This window comes from Gossypium hirsutum, chromosome A10 (genome assembly GCF_007990345.1).
Source record: "Gossypium hirsutum isolate 1008001.06 chromosome A10, Gossypium_hirsutum_v2.1, whole genome shotgun sequence".
Taxonomy (NCBI): Eukaryota; Viridiplantae; Streptophyta; class Magnoliopsida; order Malvales; family Malvaceae; genus Gossypium; species Gossypium hirsutum.
This window is the reverse complement of record NC_053433.1, coordinates 12,596,338-12,615,944: the sequence shown is the minus strand read 5'-3', so window position 1 is coordinate 12,615,944 and position 19,607 is coordinate 12,596,338. Positions and strand designations below refer to the sequence as shown.

The 19,607-nt window shown below is 34.3% G+C and overlaps 1 non-coding gene across 1 annotated transcript; it reads right to left on the bottom strand.

Moving 5' to 3' along the window:
* Window positions 1-18,172: 18,172 nt before the first annotated feature.
* On the bottom strand, window positions 18,173-18,279 carry LOC121208740 (small nucleolar RNA R71). The gene has a single exon (XR_005903867.1). It is a non-coding gene; the product is annotated as a small nucleolar RNA R71 (small nucleolar RNA).
* Between the last annotated feature and the right edge of the window lie 1,328 nt (window positions 18,280-19,607).

Sequence of the window (19,607 nt, the reverse complement as noted above, 5' to 3'; positions counted from 1 at the left end):
TATTTCATACCTAATTTTTAATTTTTATCGGTTAATTATAATGCAAAATTTGAACGATATCTCTATTATGTGTTTTGTCTTTGTGTTGACATAGATTGACTAAAGATTCCTTATTTGAATATCATGTAAAAAGACATTCCCCATATCTTTTAGCCCCGGATAGGATATATAGAGGAAGATCCCATCCAAAGAATAAAACAGTAAAGTCAGTTAAATCATTGTACATAAAGTTCAATAAGATAAGGAAGAAGTGCGGCTAAGATTCCAAGAAGAAACAATGTTATCAACGATTTTTGTTATGCTTGAAAGTTTGAGCATTATTGAAGAGACAGAAGTGATTTGGATTCAGGAAAAATGCTGTGAAAACTGAAGATGATATTGCCTCTGCAACCACGTGCAAGTCCACATTGGGTAGTCAGTTTTTGTTGCGGAAAGGATCGATTCGAGAACTCCGATATGACTACAAGTAAATTGACCGGAACGAAAAAAATAAAGTGAACACAAGGATTTACGTGGTTCGGCTTTAATGCCTACGTCCACGGGCAGAGGCGAAAAAGAAATTTCACTATAACAAGATGAAGATTACAAGTGTTTTACACTCAAGACACAACCCGAGAACCTCACAACTCTCAACCCCTATAGAAAACCCGAAAGCTAAAATCCTAGCTTTCAAAGAACAAGCTTTGCTCTCTCTTGGTTTGGGATGATCAATATGGCTAATGAACCTCTCTATTTATAAGAGAGTTCAAGGACATAATTGTCCAAAACTTTGGCAAAGATTTGTGGTTGAAAATGGACACCAACAACCATCCACTAATCCACTACCACCAACAACCCACTACCAACAACAACAATCCACTACCAATTTTAAGCCATTTCTTAACAAATCTCCACCTTGGCTTGAAATTTACCAAGCTGAACATCATAGTGAATTCCTCGAACTGGATCACCTCTTCCAAACGCCTCTCTGGCGCTAATCAATCCCGAATACCTATCAAGTCCAAGCAATGCTTGAACTTATATGCAGGGATCACCTTAGTTAACATATCTGCAGGATTCTTCTCGGTAGCAACCTTGCTGATAACAATGTCACCTTGCGTAACATGTTCCCGAACAAAATGATATCTGACATCAATGTGTTTGGTCCGTTCATGAAACATCTGATTTTTAGTCAGATGTATGGCACTCTGGCTATCGCAAAATACAACAGTGAAATCCTGTTGTAAACCCAAACTGCTTACTAGACCTTTCATCCACAATGCTTCTTTCACTGCTTCTGCTAACGCCATATATTCCGCCTCAGTCGTAGATAAGGCTACGGTAGACTGTAACACAGCTTTCCAACTAATGGCTCCTCCAGAATAAGTGAAAACATAACCCGTCAGAGATCTTCTTTGTCCAGATCTCCAGCATAATCAGAGTCCACATAGCCCGTGACACTGCTAGTGCAGTCACTCTGATCATATACCAAGCATAAATCTGCAGAACCTCTCAAGTACCTGAGAATCCATTTCACGGCCTGCCAGTGTTCCTTGCCAGGACAACTCATGTATCTGCTGACCACACTAACTGCATGTGAAATGTCTGGACGAGTGCAAACCATTGCATACATCACGCTTCCAACTGCACTCGAGTATGGAATGTGAGACATTTGCTGCTTTTCTTCATCAGATTGTGGTGACAACTCTGCAGAGAGTTTGAAATGTGGTGCCAACGGAGTACTCACAGTTTTCGCTTTATCCATGCCGAAGCGTTGAAGAACCTTTTCAATGTAGTTCTTCTGCGACACACGAAGCTTGCCCGCCTTGCGATCTCTGTGAATATCCATGCCCAAAATTTTCTTGGCAGCACCCAGATCCTTCATCTCGAACTCACCACTCAACTGCGACTTTAACTTGTTGATTTCCGACATGTTTTTGGAAGCAATTAACATGTCATCAACATACAGCAACAAATAAATGTGCGAACCATCTGAGAGCTTCCGATGATAGACACAAGCATCATAGTCACATCTTGTGTAACCATGCTGAATCATGAAGCTATCAAACCGCTTGTACCACTGCCTTGGGGATTGTTTCAATCCATATAAAGACTTCTTTAATAGACAGACATGGTCTTCTTTACCAGGAACTGTAAAACCCTCTGGTTGACGCATGTAGATTGTTTCCTCGAGCTCACCATGCAAGAACGCCGTTTTTACGTCAAGCTGCTCAAGTTCTAGATCAGACTTGGCCACCATGGCAAGTAATACACGAATGGAAGAATGCTTTACGACTGGGGAGAAAACTTCATTGTAGTCAATCCCCTCTTTCTGAGTGAAGCCTTTAGCAACCAATCGTGCCTTGAATCTAGTTGCTTCAACCCCTAGGATGCCTTCCTTTTTCTTGAAGACCCATTTGCAACCAACTATCTTCTGGTTACTTGGCGGCTTAACCAACTCCCAAGTATGGTTCTTGTGAAGAGATTCTATCTCCTCACTCATAGCAATTGCCCACTGTGCCGACTCATCACACGTGACAGCCTCATTATAACTGGAAGGTTCTATACCAATGGACTCCGCCACACTGAGCGCGAAAGACACCAGATTAGCGTAACGCGGATTTGGTTTGATTTGTCTCTTCGTTCTTCCAGTGGCAATGCTATATGGTTTTTCTTGAGGTGACTCATCTTCATCGGAATCTTGCACCTCAACTTGATCATCCTGGACTGAAGTACCTTCCGTAGGAATTGGAGCGTCCACCTGACACTCCACCTGCTTCTCAACACCGTGATCTCCCATTCTATCTGACTCCTCCTTTTCCCGGGAATTTGTGGTGGATCGAAGCATGGATGACTCATCAAAAGTCACATCTCTGCTGATGATGAACTTGGACGAAACCGGATCAGGACACCACAACCTGTATCCTTTCACCCCTTGGCCGTATCCAAGAAATATGCATTTCTTCGCCCTCGGTTTGAGTTTTCCCTCATTTACATGAGCATACGCAGGGCAGCCAAACACTCTTAAACCAGAGTAATCAGCAGGAGAACCAGACCATACTTCCTCAGGAGTCTTCAGCTCAATAGCTGTTGACGGAGATCTGTTAACCAAATAACAAGCAGTATTAACAGCTTCAGCCCAAAATTCTTCACCGAGCCCAGCATTTGATCGCATGCAACGAGCTCGCTCCAAGAGAGTTCTATTCATGCGTTCTGCAACTCCATTTTGTTGTGGTGTTCGACGAACAGTGCGGTGTCTCACTATTCCTTCATTTTTGCAGAACTCATTGAATTCACCTGAGCAAAACTCCAAGCCATTATCCGTCCGGAATCGCTTGATCTTCTTTCCTGTTTGATTTTCGATCAAAGCTTTAAATTGCTTGAAGTTGATGAGAACCTCATACTTGCTCTTTAGAAAATACACCCAAACCTTTCTCGAGTAATCATCGATAAAGGTAAGCAGATATCTGTAACCACCTTTAGAAATTGTCGGAGAAGGCCCCCAAAGGTCAGAATGGAAGTAATCCACTGTGCCTTTTGTCTTGTGAATCCCAGTGCTGAACTTTACCCGAGTCTGCTTACCGAAGACGCAGTGCTCACAGAAATTCAACTTTCCTGTACACTGCCCAGACAATAATCCTCGTTTGCTTAGCACCGATAAGCCTCTCTCGCTCATATGCCCGAGCCGCATATGCCATAACTTCGTGGTGTCAGAATCTAGATCATCTGATGATGACACTCCCGCAACACCTGTAACCGAGGAACCATCGAGGAAGTAAAGGCCCCGCTCCAAATTACCACGTATCACAGTCAAAGCACCCGAGAATACCTTGAGAACTCCACCTTCAGCAGAGTACCGAAAGCCTTTCTTGTCCAACGTACTCAAAGAGATCAAATTTTTCTTCATTTCTGGAATGTGCCGAACATCAGTTAGAGTTCTAACAATACCGTCAAACATCTTTATACGAACTGTGCCAATCCCCATGACTTGACATGCGTGGTCATTTCCCATTAGTACTGAACCAGAATGCTTCTCGTATGTTGAGAATGCATCTTTCGAAGTACTTATATGAAATGTAGCTCCCGTATCAAGAATCCATCTCCCACCAGCGTAAGAGTCGGATACTGCAAGAATGATCTCGGCATCACTTGAAGAATCTGCATCAGCTACATTCGCACGATCATTTTGTTGCTCCTGTGATTCTGATTTCTCCTTCCTTTTCGGACAATCTACCTTCATGTGCCCGTACTTCTTACAGTAGTAGCACTGTATTCTCTTCTTGGACTGCGATCTAGGATGGCTTTTACTTGAACTTCCACCCTTTGCCTTGGATCTTCCTCGAGCAACCAAGCCTTCGCCTTCATTGTTTTCGACCACCTTACCAGTGATTTTCTTCCTCAACTCACTGGAACTTAAGGCATTTTTCACCTCCTCTAGAGTCAGGTCATCACGACCGTACATCATTGTATCAACAAAATTCTCATACGAGGGAGGCAAAGAACACAAAACAATTATTGCTTGGTCCTCATCATCGATTTTGTTATCGATATTATTCAAATCCATGATAATGGAATTGAATTTATCCAGGTGCTGGGAAACAGGTGTACCTTCCTCCATCTTCAGGGCATAGAGTCTTTGCTTGAGGTAGAGCCGGTTCGTCAATGACTTCGTCATGTACTTGCTCTCTAACCGGAGCCACAAACCGGACGCGGTTTTCTCATCCGCTACTTCTCGTAGCACTTCATCTCCTAGACATAGCAGAATAGCACTATGTGCTCTTTCTAGCATGTCATCCTTTTGCTCTTCCGAAAGCGTGCTTGGTAATTTATCTTTACCAGACAATGCTTTTAGCAATCCTTGTTGAACCAGCACTGCCCGCATCTTGATGCGCCATAAACTGAAACTATTTTTCCCGGTAAATTTCTCGACATCATACTTAGTCGATGAAACACTTGTAGCCATAATTTGGAACCTTTGAATGAATGATAATATTTTCTTCCTGATGTGAAAGATCAGACAAAGCTGCAGTCACAGGGCAATTCAGAAAATATTATCACTCCTTCAACTATGCTCTGATACCAATTTGTTGCGGAAAGGATCGATTCGAGAACTCCGATATGACTACAAGTAAATTGACCGGAACGAAAAAAATAAAGTGAACACAAGGATTTACGTGGTTCGGCTTTAATGCCTACGTCCACGGGCAGAGGCGAAAAAGAAATTTCACTATAACAAGATGAAGATTACAAGTGTTTTACACTCAAGACACAACCCGAGAACCTCACAACTCTCAACCCCTATAGAAAACCCGAAAGCTAAAATCCTAGCTTTCAAAGAACAAGCTTTGCTCTCTCTTGGTTTGGGATGATCAATATGGCTAATGAACCTCTCTATTTATAAGAGAGTTCAAGGACATAATTGTCCAAAACTTTGGCAAAGATTTGTGGTTGAAAATGGACACCAACAACCATCCACTAATCCACTACCACCAACAACCCACTACCAACAACAACAATCCACTACCAATTTTAAGCCATTTCTTAACAGTTTTGAGAACCCTACCTTGTCCAAGATGTTGCAGTTTTTACCGTTTCTTCATTTGTTGTCATGCTCCATAAAGAAACCAAACAAGCACACATTCCTTTTCCCTGTCGGCTGTCGACCAACTTCTTTTACCTCAATTAGCAGCAAGAAGAAAGGAAATTCCTAGCATGAGTTAAATAAATTCCAGATAACTTATCTTTGCATTGCTCAGTTCATAATTGAAGAGAATATGGTTGAATGGTCGGTCCCATCTCAAACATGATTGAAGGAACACCTCCACTAACATTAGAAATATGGTTTCAGTTTTCACAGAGTACATTTCTTTGTATGTTTCAATTTTTATGCGTCTTTGAATGCAGTTTCATTGATAGCTATTATTTGAAATTTTTTTGTTATTTAATTAATTGTTGCTTCCTTTTGTTATTCAATAATTATCGTTTTCCTATTTTGTATAAATTTAATCAATTATCAATAAATAAAGTATACTTTTCTTTTCCATATCAAACTTTTTAGTCATGGTTACCAACCCCTCAACAGTCCCCTCCCACACCACTGCTACTCCTACAACAATTCAAATTCTGAATCACCTTTTAAGCTTCAAGGTAGTTCTAACTCTTCGAATTTACGATGCTGTTAGATGGACATGATTTTAAGATCATCTTGATGGCACCAAACTCCCTCTACAAAAACATGTTGAAGGGAATAACACACTGAAACAATTTCTTCTTATCATATTTGGTTTTGCCAAGATTAACTCATTCAACAAGCCATGATGTTTATGTTGATAGCTCAAGTGCCTTCACGATTGTTTCCACTCATACTTCACAAAAAGCATGGGGCCTTTTGTGTACGGTAATAATTTTATTTCTTTAGTAAAAAATCAAAATAAAAACAAAAGTGGGTTTGAAATTAAAACTATGTAAAATGTTATTGCCAAGTAAAATATAATAAAATCAATATAACGAGAGTCTAATCAAAGATAAAATTCAGTTTTGATTAGTGAGTTTGATAATCAATGCAAAGATAATTTTCGCGTGCTTTAATAAATTAATTATAGTTGTTGACGTCGCATCTAGCAACCAATATCTTCATACATTGTCGATAACTAAGAGGAAGCTCGTTGAAATTATTCTCCTTATCAATAAACAACCATTTAACTTCGCGCCTAGAGTCTTATTAATAGCATTAAGAATGAGAAAAGACCTAATTCTAACCAATAAATACACACAAGCACGATTCATTTAAATTAGATCACATGCTCGCATAACATGGATTGCATACATAGCTTATACCCAATCATGCTATTTGTCACATGTATTAAAATCAATTAAATAATTACAGATTTAACTATTCTATTTGATAAGACAAATATTCTAAGTAATTGAATATGGTACCAATACTCAACAAACCTGAATATTTGTAATTTAAATAAAAGAATAAAGAATAAAAAAAGATGGAGAGCAATTAGATCTCACAAACTTTTAGAATCAAACTTTGAAATCATTTTTATTAGAAAAATAGTTTATAAATTCATGGAGAAAATAAAATACAATAATAAAAAGCTACTAAAGGTGACTATCTCTAGGCATTAACCTAATAATGTCCTTTCATATGAAAAAAAATCACATAATGGAGAAAATACAAAACTTCCCCTAATTAAATAAAGTAGAATTTTGGCAGATTCTCGTTTCAAACTTCCACGTCATTTTTAGACACTTTCTTGACATTTTTTGTACTCGAATCGTGAAATAACTTCAGCTAGATCTTTTAATTCCTTTGAAATGATATATTATGAGTCCAAAATGGATTTCTATAGCTTAAGTTATGACTAAAATACTGAAGAAATTTTGTTAAAAGTCTAGTCTACAAAAACTTGCCAAAATAAACTTAAAGCTCATTTTTCTCCAATTACTTCCCTAAATACATACTAAATAGAATATAATTCTAAAGAATATAATTAAGAACTTAAATAAAGTAATTCAAGAGGATAAGTATAAAATATAAATTGGAAATTATGCACTTATCATTCTACATACTATATATTCAAACAAAAGTCGCACATGAATCTACAGCCTCTGTGACCAACTTACTAGAGTCACAATGCAAGCTAAAAATGTTGTAGAGCATCTAAAACAAATCAAGGCCACCACATATGAGTTAGTTCTCCAATTAGTCTTGAAGAACTTACAATCAAGATACTTAGGGGTTTTGGTCCAAAATATCGAGAAGTTTCTGCCTTTATCTAGACTTGTCCAACACCAATTGAATGTGAAAAGCACTTTTAGAAACTTGTTGATCATGAAATCTTTTTCTCATATGAGGAGAAACAAATATCTTCTCATATCATTATCGCAGTTGTACAATGCAACATCAATCCTTCTTAGTTTCCTCGCAATACTCGTCGCAACAATTAACTTTAATCTTACTGGCCACAATTTTTTTGTCCTCAACAATAAACTCCCTAGTGCATGCAAGTTTCTAATTGTGCTCATGTAATACCTTACACCCGGTCCGAAAGACAATCAAATGTAGAACGCCACATTTTGTAACACCTTTTACCCGTTATGATGTTTGGTACAAATAGGTGGTAGTACCAGAATGCATGCATAACAATTTTAAAAAATCTTAAACAATAATATAATATCATTTTGAAAGCTTTAAAACATATTAAAATCATTTAGAAACTTTACGTGGGTGGGTGATTGGAGGTGTTTGAGATCAAAATGATCCACGAAGAGTCCAAAATAGCAACAACAGTGTAATAGGACTAGATTGGGCACAAGGTATCAATGCCTATGGCAGTATATTAGTACCTTAGCCTGGACACTGTAGTTTTTTGGCTACCATCAAGCAATGTTCCAATACATACTACATATGTTCTAAAACTCGAGTTTCGTAGGAAAATTTTGGTCTTTAACTTTTTAGGTTCCGATATTTATAAGTAGGGGCAAAAGTAGAAAATTTTTTTAGGTGTCGAAATTAAATTGTATATTTTTACGATAGTAAAAATATAATTTCACCATTTTAATAGCCTATAGCTTTATAAATTTTTAAAGGATTAAATGAATTTTTTTATCATTTTTGAGGGGGTCAAAGTGCAATTTTACTATCACTAATTTAAAATCTTATAAATATAAAAGAGCTTATATGAAAAATTTTCCATTTTGGGGTAGGTCGGGTCCCTGCCGGCCTCCGTCTAGCTATAAGCACAAAACCAAAATACAAGTTAAAAATACTCCAAAACCATTCCAAAACACCTTTCTATCCTAAAAATACATAATACAACTCAAAAGCACTTGTAATAGTTAAAATCCATTCAATCATTTCAAACATATTCATCGAGCTACCCAATTTAACGAATATCATTTGAAGTAAAAGCATGCATGTACCTACAAGTATTCATAAAGAAATAAGACAATAATTCATTAAGTAGAGCCTTTCCATTTGCCAACTCTGAACTCAATAGAATTAATTTTATCAATCATGAACCTCAATCTTTGGACTCTACACTACAACCACAATCACTGGGATTCTAGGAGTTTTTTTATGGTGAATCAACATAAGTTACAATTGCTTCTTTATTTGCAAAAAAATCAACTAAAAAAGCATCATGTATACCATAGAACTTTCCTAGCCATACCAATCCTGGTTGGACTAGGATTATGGATAGCGGAGCTATCAACTTTAAACTTAATCATTCCTTTGGAAGGAGCAGACCAAGATGTAAGAACCTTGGTAGACCTCTTGGTTTGCACCCAATGTGCAAGTCTCAACCTCCTTAACATTGAACACATAATCATTTCTACATAACCAAATTAACCAAATGATAGTTCCAAAACCCATAATCCAAACAACACAATCATAATTCATGAAACTAGCTGAATGACTATCAAGCAAGTTGAGGAACTTTGACCATTACCACCATTCCAAATCAAAAGATATTCATGCTTTATTGACTATTAATTAAAAAAACTGATTCAACAATCTTTTTTGAGCAAAGATATCCATACTTTGAAGCATATGTAGCAGACTACTTTAGGTTTACTTTTTGTTTGATATAGAAGAATTTTCTTTTTTAATCATTTCAATATTAGAGAAGGATATGATATTAGTTTAACTATTGCTTTAATCCTTTGAAGGATTTAAAGCCATATTTCAAATAAATTTGAATTCCTAGAAGCATTTGAGAAGAAAGAGTTGTTGGTCAAATTTGTAATGCCCCGAAACTCTTGATTTTATTTTGTGCAAGCATGTTAAATAATTTGACTTGGTGTGTTGGTTAAGTGCCTTGTAAGTTTTCTTTAGGTCTTTATGTTAAGCTTGAGCCTTACGGCTTATTTTATATTTTTCGTTGGGTTGTAACCAGAATGAGACTACTGGTTTAGTGATTAAGCTTCCGTATACCCTTTGGTCTTGTGTTCAAATCTTGTGTTGCACGTGAGTGTAATGTTTTTGTCGATTGCACTTGTTAGTTATTGATTTTAGCTTAAATTCTAAAAAAATTTGGGTGGGATTTAGATCAAATTAAATCTCTTATGTAATTTATTTTAATTTATTTTTGACCAAATCCCTTTGCTGCACGTTTTCTTTTGTTTCCCTATCCTGCCGTTTTCTTCTTCCATTCTCTTGGTTGTTTTTCCTTTTCCTTCTTTTCCTCTTTCATTTTTTTGAATACTATTGTTTATTTTGTGCATTTTGTTGCTGGGGTCATATTCCATTTGCAGTGTAAGTTATTTTGGTCACTTATGCTGCCAGTCCATTAATAGTTTATTTTTATTTCGTTTCTTGAACAAGTTGGATTTGTGCTGCTATATTTTCTTGAGTTGCCCCACATGCCCGTGTGCTAGGCTATGTAACTCATTGTATTGAACCCAAAAAAATCCTCAGATGACACACAATCGTATGCCTCGCATGACCGTCTCACCAGGCTGTGTGAACCCAAAATTTACTTAAAATCAAGTCATTTCAAAACTATTTCCTACCTAACCATTCTTACCATTTGGGCATACATTCAAAAGGTTCAATTATCATCCAAACATACATAAATATGCCATTTCAAACAACCTAATTCACCTAACCAATATGCCATTCAAAGGCACCACAATTGTACTAAAACATCAACTATCAAAACTTGCCATTTTTCCAAACATAAATACCTAATTCAACACCTACCAAATCATACCACATTTACCACTTTCAAGCCATTTCAAGCATACCAAAACACCACACATTTCAATTATCCTAAAGTAGTCAACAGGACTTTACTTAACAAGCTTTATAAGTTTGTCAACTAAACATAAACTTTAAAGACATAAGTATACTAAATCAATCATTTTATACATCTATAAACCATAAACATAAAATACCTATACATGCTATTATTAACCTTGGCCAAAATGCTCAAAAACTATCAAAATGATTGTTGGATAGTATGATAGGTCTCCGATGAGCTTCTAACCAAATCGAGCTTCTGATGATCTATAAAACAAAGGAAAACAACTACGTAAGCAATAAGTACTTAGAAAGCTCGTATAAACTTAAACATAACTTACCACCTCGATACACAATTCATAGAATAAGCATAAACCATTACCAATGCCATCAGCTTAGAATAAGCCTATTCAAACATTATCAATCTCACATGTTAGTAGGTTCATCAGCATTACATATAAGCTCATTTATACCATAAATAGAGTTTACAAGATACATTACATATGCATCAACCTTTTCATAGATCATGAATATTTCCATTAACTTACTTATTGATCTATTCCTTTTCTTACCCGTTGAACCATCTAGAATTAAATCGGATATTCGGGAGACACATAGTGTGCCTTTACAAATAATCGTAACCTTTCCTTTACATCAATGCTCACATGAGTTGTGGGTTGGAATGTAAGCTACACGATGTTGCTCACATGAGTTGAAGAGAACCTGCAACAAATGCAAGACCTCAGCCAACGGTAGAACATTCAAGACCAGCACCCACAATATGAAATCCTTAATGACATGTCATTTGTATCCCAAGAATTCTTAAGGTTTAACTAAGACTCGATATCCGTCAATTCATCATAGTATGAACACATTCATATATTGATTCATTTACATTAAAACAACTTAGTAAACATTAAAACGATTACAGTTCATACGACCTTACCTCGATAACTAGGGTGTAGTATACTCGAACTAATCTAAAGCTTTAGCTTTTCTTTGATCTAAGTCCGATTGTGGTTTATCTTTATCTAAATAAATAATTTCATTCAATTAAGTAATTCTAGAATTCAATTTAATCCATAATTCATATTTATGAAAAATTACAAAATTTCCCCTAATATTTTAACTTTTCACAATTTAGTCCTTAAGCTCATAACTTAAAATCTAACCATTTTAACCTAAATCCATGTTAACCAATGTTACAAGAGACCTTGAATTAACTCATCAATACCAACATTTCACAACAAAGCCTATAGATTTACACCTTTAACAATTAAATCCCTAATTCTAAAATTTATCAAAAATCATTTAACAAAACATGTTTATTTTTCAACAAGGATTCATAATCTACCAACTAATATCAAAACTCATTCAAAAAAATCTATGGAAAGTCCCTAAAACTTTTAACATTTTACAAATTAATCCCCGGGCTAGCTAGATTAAGCTAAAACGGATTCAAAAACATAAAAATCATTAAAAATGGGACTTGGAATCACTTACATGCAAAAAGCAAGCTTGACCGAACCTTCAAAGTATAAAAATGACTATCTCCTCTCTTAATTTTGATGGAGAGATCAAGTGAGGAAGATGAAGCAATTTTTGTTTCATTTAGTTTAAGTTTAATTTGTTTAATTACCATTTTAACATTTAAAAACTATTACAATTTCATTAAAACCTATCCATGTACATCAACTATCAACATATATGGAATAATTACCATTCAATTCCATTAACTTTCATTTCCAAAGCCATTTAGCCGCTTTAGCTAATAGAACCCAATTTTTACACTTTTATGATTTAGTCCTTTTCACCTAATTAACCATTTAAACATCAAAATTTCTTAACGAAATTGTAGTAAGACCTTAATATAATCCCTTAGACATTAAATAAATACTAAAATAATAATTTAATCGTAGAAATTATGGTCCCGAAACCACTGTTTTCGACATCATTGAAAACAGGCTGTTACATATATATTTCTTAATAGATTTATTCACGATCCTCCTTTTATTTCATTATTTCGACAATAATATTGTATGATCATTGTCGACTACTTTTATTATCGGTTCCACATTTTCTTGAATTAACATAACTTATCAAGATTTTTTTATTTTCATTATTTTTATTTTCAATTTCAAGTACTTAAGTCTCTTCTAGAGTTTTAGTTATTAGTTATGTCTTAGGTCTCTTCTAGATCACCCGCCTCCACTATATGACCATCTAGAAGAATTTTCATCTTTGGAATTGATCAATCTATCATTTATTTTAACTGATTGTCCTACTAAGACTTTGATTCAAATTAAAACATTAGATGATATATAACACTTGGTTATTCTCATTAAGTTTGTAAATACAAGCGTTGATTTTATTTAACTATTATTTCTCTCCCTCTAATGTCGAGAAAATTATCAAATCAAAATAGTAACCACAAATCATGTCATAATTGAATCTCCAATACATAAAAAACATCTAATAATACAAAAAGACTCGTAATTAATATATATTCCCAACTTTCTTTAAGGACTCACTCATCTTTATGTGTTGTGATGGAGCAATTAGAACATATATGCATATACAAAAATGCAAAGATGAGAAATATTTAGCTATTGACTAAAAACCAATTGTAATGGGGAGTATTTATAACTTATTGGTTTGATGCGCACAACAAATAAATCAATATAACTTCACGTTAGAATAGGAAATTTAGTTATCATAAGTAATGGTTTAGATATTAATCAGAAATTTTCAATCAATAATTTCTCTAAACTATTATGCACATAAATAACAAGTTTTTTACAAATTTTTTTGAAACTCATATACAACAATCAATAAAAGACTAAGATATAAACTCATCAGCATTAGCAAGATGAATTGTCTTAATTGTATAATATGAAATTAATTATTTAAACAAGCAATCTTGCAAACGATAGGTTACAAGTTGATAACACATATGTATTATTTTGTAGATGCATCTATCAAAATTAAATAATATCAAAACCATCCACATGATGGATGAATGGGCCCATATTCATTTCAGAAATTCAAGACATTAAATCTCAACTTTAGCTAGTGAGTTTCTGATAATCAATTTTCATTCAGAACAAGCAACAAATGAGAATTCTTTAAATTAAAGAATTTTTTGGTTCTTTAATGAATGTCCATATGAATTCTTAATTAATTTTCGGATCATATATGATCCAGGATGGTCTAACTAGCCATGCCAAGTAGTAAATATATTTGTATCAGTAAACTTTTGGTTTACTTTAACATGCATTTCAATTGTACTAATAATATCAATATAAATTGTGGCAAATTGATAATTTTACTGTCATTCCTTTTACTTTGTATCCACATATAAGTACTATTGTGACATTTACTACTAGAAATGCCTAAATCAATGTAAAGTCTATAATGCCACTAAGTCAACAAAATAAACATAATTTCCAAACAATTATATGCAATATTCGCTTTAGGGAATATGGAAGAATCTTCAAATGTCCAAATTAACTTTAATGATAAAAAAATGATTATAAAATTTATTATATTTATTGGAGACATTCACTTCAAGGAATGAGCAAAAATAATTCAGACAATAATATACGCATATATCATATTTCTTACCAATAGGATTATATAGATATCATTTGCTTTAGGGAATGATAAATTAGTGTAACTCATTGAGCATTCTGTACTAAGAATAAACATTTGAAAACATTTTGAATTGTCCATCTTCTTTTTATCTATTTTTCAATAATGACGAAAAGTTAAAATTTCATAATTGTTATGTATTGCTACACTCATTTTAGGGAATGGAGCATAACTGATGAAACGAATAACTCATTATTTTGTTTAGCCATAAGGAGATATGAGATTAAGAGTTTTGCATAATCAGTTAACTACCAAGAATAACTAGTTAGGTAATATATAGAAACAAACCTAAATTAAATATATCAATAAAACTCACATCTCAAACATAAAAATATGACATAATAAAAAACTAGCATTTTTTTTCTTTCATAGCCATCATCATAAACATGCATGAAACTTAATTCAAAATCCAATCATTCATGCTCGTAGAACTTTTCATTTACAACTGCTCATGTCATTTCTCTAAATAATTAACAAATAGAATAATATAAAATGTATGAACTACTAACTTTAACAATTCTTTGAACTAAATTAAATCTGAATAATCAAAAAATTCATTGGTTTATTAACACGAATTTGCATACTAGATATGTTTTAGTCAAATATGTTATTTAATTATAAAACCTACTATAGCGACATAAATAAACCAGTTAATATTCATTTTCATGAATAAATAAGATGCTTAAAACAATATGTAACCTATGTAATCAAAACTAAAAAAAAAACCATCTCAAACATTTAAACAATATATCAAGTCAATTTAATAGTTAAAGATGTACCTTTTTTGTTCTACGTTGAGTCTTGACGATTTTATTAAGTAGTAAGTAAATTAAACTCAAGTAGTAGACTTTGAATCCAATCAAAATTTATTAATAGTAAACTTTGAGAGTGGATATTATTTTCCAGGTGTACAACAGGTATATAACCAATGGCTTTTTATATATAAGTTGTCTCTCTTCTTTGAAAGTTTATATCGAGAAGGGCTAAATATAAAATTAGTACCTGAACTTGTCCACTTCTCCCAGATTGGTACCTATGATTTTCTTTGTTCCAAATTGGTACCCAAACTTCTTTTTTGTCTATCGGTTCGGTACCTAAGCCTAACACCGTTAACATTTTGTTGACGTGGCAACGATGGCCACTCACACACCACCACGTGCCGCATTTCCAAGACACCCATTTTAACTTTGCTTGTCTCGTCATTTTTCTTCCGACTCTTTGTTTTTCTTTAACCTAGTAACTTTCTTGAAAAATTTTATCTTTTAAATCTTTGTTTTTTGCATTAAAAAAGAGAAACTTCTTTTCTTTGCTTCTTTGGGTTCTTGACATACAGATTCTTACCTTCCTGGTGAAACTTGAAGAACAAACTTCCAGTTCTATGTTATTATAAAACTCCCGACCCTTCCATGCATAAGTTTTAAATGAAATACTCATTTACTGCACCAGATTAGACATGTTTTGACTTGTTAAAAAAAATCAAATATAGGATCCCATGTATTTGGTGTGAAATTGGTGTGAAAAGGTATCCTTTTCTTTTAAAAAATAAAATGGTGAAGTTTCCAAAGAACTTAAAGGATTTTCTTTCATTTTCCTTCACATTCTCACAAACCAAAAAGAAGTCAAAAATCAAAATATAAAGTTTACACCTTTAATCAAAACAAACAGTTCTGATAAGCCATAAAAGTAACATGTTTTTCATCCCATTCTTGATGCGTTTTTGGATGATTTATGATATGAATTAGTGAATTTGATGCTCCTAATCTTTTAAATTCATGTTTCTATACTTAGTTGAGCATAGGGGAGCGAAAAAGTGAAAAACGAGCCAAAATTGGGCAAAAAGAGCTGTTTCCAGGATCCACACAGCCTGGACATTTCCACACGGGCTGGCCATACGCCCATGTGAGCCACACTGGCTGGCCACACGCCCATGTGCCAGTCTGTGTGGATTTCGCACCCTTCTTCCCTGTTTCACAGAAAAACCCAATTTTTAAGGTTTCTAAGCATTCTAGAGTCTATAAATACACACTAGAAGAGAACCTAAAGGGGGGCACACGGAGTAAAAAGCAAAAATTACGCGAAGAATGCTGATGGATTCAACTCGGAAGCAGGATATCCTTCAAGACTGAAGATCTCCCTTCAATTTCTCTCGAAGTTTTTGGGTTTCTTTATGTTTTGTTGTTTTCCTATTTTTGGGATTTTTTCCCAAAAATTATGAACTAAATTCCCTAGATACCCAGGGAACATGAAACCTATGACCGATCTTATTATTTAATTTTCTGAATTACATGATAAATACTTGTTCTTGTTCTTAATTATGTGTTATTAATTCTTGCCTTAATATTTTCAGGATATTAATTCAAGTTTGATGTGCTTATTCAGTGGAGCAAAAGTCCCTATTTAAGAGTAGATCTAGCATAATTAAGCAGTTGATTACAATCCTAGAAATAGGACGACGTAAATCTGCCAGATTAGAGTAAAATCTAATAAGGGAATCCATAGATCGAGTTAATGCGACAATATGGGTTTTAATTAGAAAGAGATTTCAATTAATCAACCTAGATTCAGTTGTTCTTAGTCTCGAAAGAGATATTAACATAATTTAGGGATTTCTACGAATCAAGACAAGTGAATAAAGAATTTAATTCAGAGTCAGAATAATAAGTGAAGTCTAGGTGGATTCTTCCTTAGGTATTGTCTTTATCATTGGTTTATTCGATTATTTCCTTCACTCTTTGTCGCATTCATTAGTTAATTAGTTTAGTTAATCTTAGATTAAAACAAATCCCTTTTATTTTAGGCTAAATAATAGAAAGATAGTTAATACTAGTACTTTTAGTCATTGCGGATCCGATATTCTGGACTCACCATAGCTATACTACCATTCGATAGGTGCGCTTGTCTTAGTCGTGATTGTAGTCTAGTTTAGTGATTCATAAAACAATTATCAAGTTTTTGGCACCGTTGCCGGGGACTAAAATATTAGGAACACTAGATTTTTATTACTTTATCTATTTTTATTTTTATTTTATTTCATTTTTACTTTTAATTTACTTACGTTTCTTTTATTTGCTTCTGGCAGGTTCCTTTAGTTTATGACTAACACTAGATTTTTATTACTTTAGCTATTTTTATTTTTATTTTATTTTTTGTTTTACTTTTAATTTACTAACATTTCTTTTATTTGCTTCTGGCAGGTGTCTTTAGTTTATGACTAGAAGAAACCCGTCAGGACTTTTAGTATTTGACAGCGAGATCGAAAGTACAGCTCGCAGAAACCGTAGAAAAGCAAGGCAAAGTGAACAAAGTACAATAGAAGAGCAAGAGGATATTATTATTAATACTGAGGAGATGATAGAAAATCATAATAATCAGTTATCTCTTGTGGTTGCTATAAATCTTGTAAATCTGAATCCTGCTCCTCATACTATGTACGATTATGCCAAGCCCAATTTAACTGGGGCTGAATCGAGTATTATTAGACCTACTGTTGCTACAAATAATTTTGAACTGAAACCTAATACTATTCAAATGATTCAACAGTTTGTTCAGTTTAATGGTTTGTAGGACGAAGACCCAAATACTCATTTGGCTAATTTCCTAGAATTCTGCGATACTTTTAAGATAAATGGCGTTTCTGATGATGCCATTCACCTACGGTTATTCCCCTTATCGTTGAGAAATAAGACTAAGCAGTGGTTGAACTCCCTACCATGAGGTTTTATCACTATTTGGGATCAAATGATCGAGAAGTTTTTGCTGAAGTACTTCCCACCGGCTAAGACAGCCAAATTGAGGAATGATATCTCTTCCTTTGTACAAATGGATTTAGAGACTTTATATGATGCATGTGAGAGGTATAAGGATTTATTAAGAAGGTGCCCTCACCATGGATTACCTCTATAGCTACAGGTTCAAACTTTTTACAACGGTTTGAACCCCTTAATTACCGGTGGGACTTTGAATAACAAAACACCTGAAGAGGCTTACGAGTTTATAGAAGAGATGTCACTGAATAATTATAAGTGGCAAGTCATGAGGACAAAGCCGATGAAAGAAGTTGGTGTTTTTAACGTTGATACTGTCACCATATTGTCAAATCAAGTAGAACTTTTGAATGAAAAAATTGATGGTTTATCTGGTTCTACGTAGGTACATCCAGTGATGCAATACGATGCAAATGGAGGAGGGAACCATCCAGAAAATCGATCCTACAACCTAAGCATAGAAGACGAACAAGTCAACTATATGGGTAATAATTATAGACCTCAGAATAATCCGTATAGTAACACTTATAATGCAGGTTGAAGGAACCATCCAAATTCTCTTGGGGTGGTCCAGGCTTTCAACCACCTTACCAGCAAGAGAAGAAGCCGAACCTTGAGGAGATGTTGAAAAAGTTTATTTCAGTGTTAGAAACTCATTTCCAAAACACCGAAACAGCACTCAAAAATCAACAAACATTGATTCAAGGGCTTGAGAATCAAATCGGTCAATTGGCAAAGATGATTTCAGAACGACTACAAGGTAGCTTGCCAAGCAACACCAAAACTAACCCAAGAGAGCAGCTTCATGCGATCACTATTCGAGATGAAGAAGGGTTAACTGAATCTGAATCTGAATCTAGACAAGAAACTGTGGTAAGCAATGGTAAGGTTAAGGTAAGCCAAAATAAGCAAGATTCGTTCGGTAAGGAATATAAACTTCATGTGCCATATCCAAATGCGACAAGGAAAGACCACACAAACGAACAATTCAATAAATTCCTTAAACTATTGAAAAAATTACATATTAACTTACCGTTTATTAAAGCTCTTTCGCAGATGCCAAATTCCGTTAAATTTTCAAAGGAGCTTTTAGCAAATAAGCGGAAGTTAGATTATTCGTCACACGTGGAGCTAAATGCAGTGTGCTTAGCCATTTTGTAGAATAAACTACCCAACAAATTGAAAGATCCAGGGAGTTTTACTATTCCTTGTTTAATTGGTAGTTTAAGTGTTAATAATGCTTTGGCTGATTTAGGGGCTAGTATTAATGTCATGCCCTACAAAATATTTAAGCAACTAGGTCTTAGGAAACCTAAACAAACTAGGATGAACATTTAATTGGCAGATAGAACAATTGAATTTCCTAGGGGTATTGTTGAAGACGTACTCGTCAAAATTGATAAATTTATTTTCCTAGTTGATTTTGTTGTTCTAGACATGGATAAAGATAGTAACGT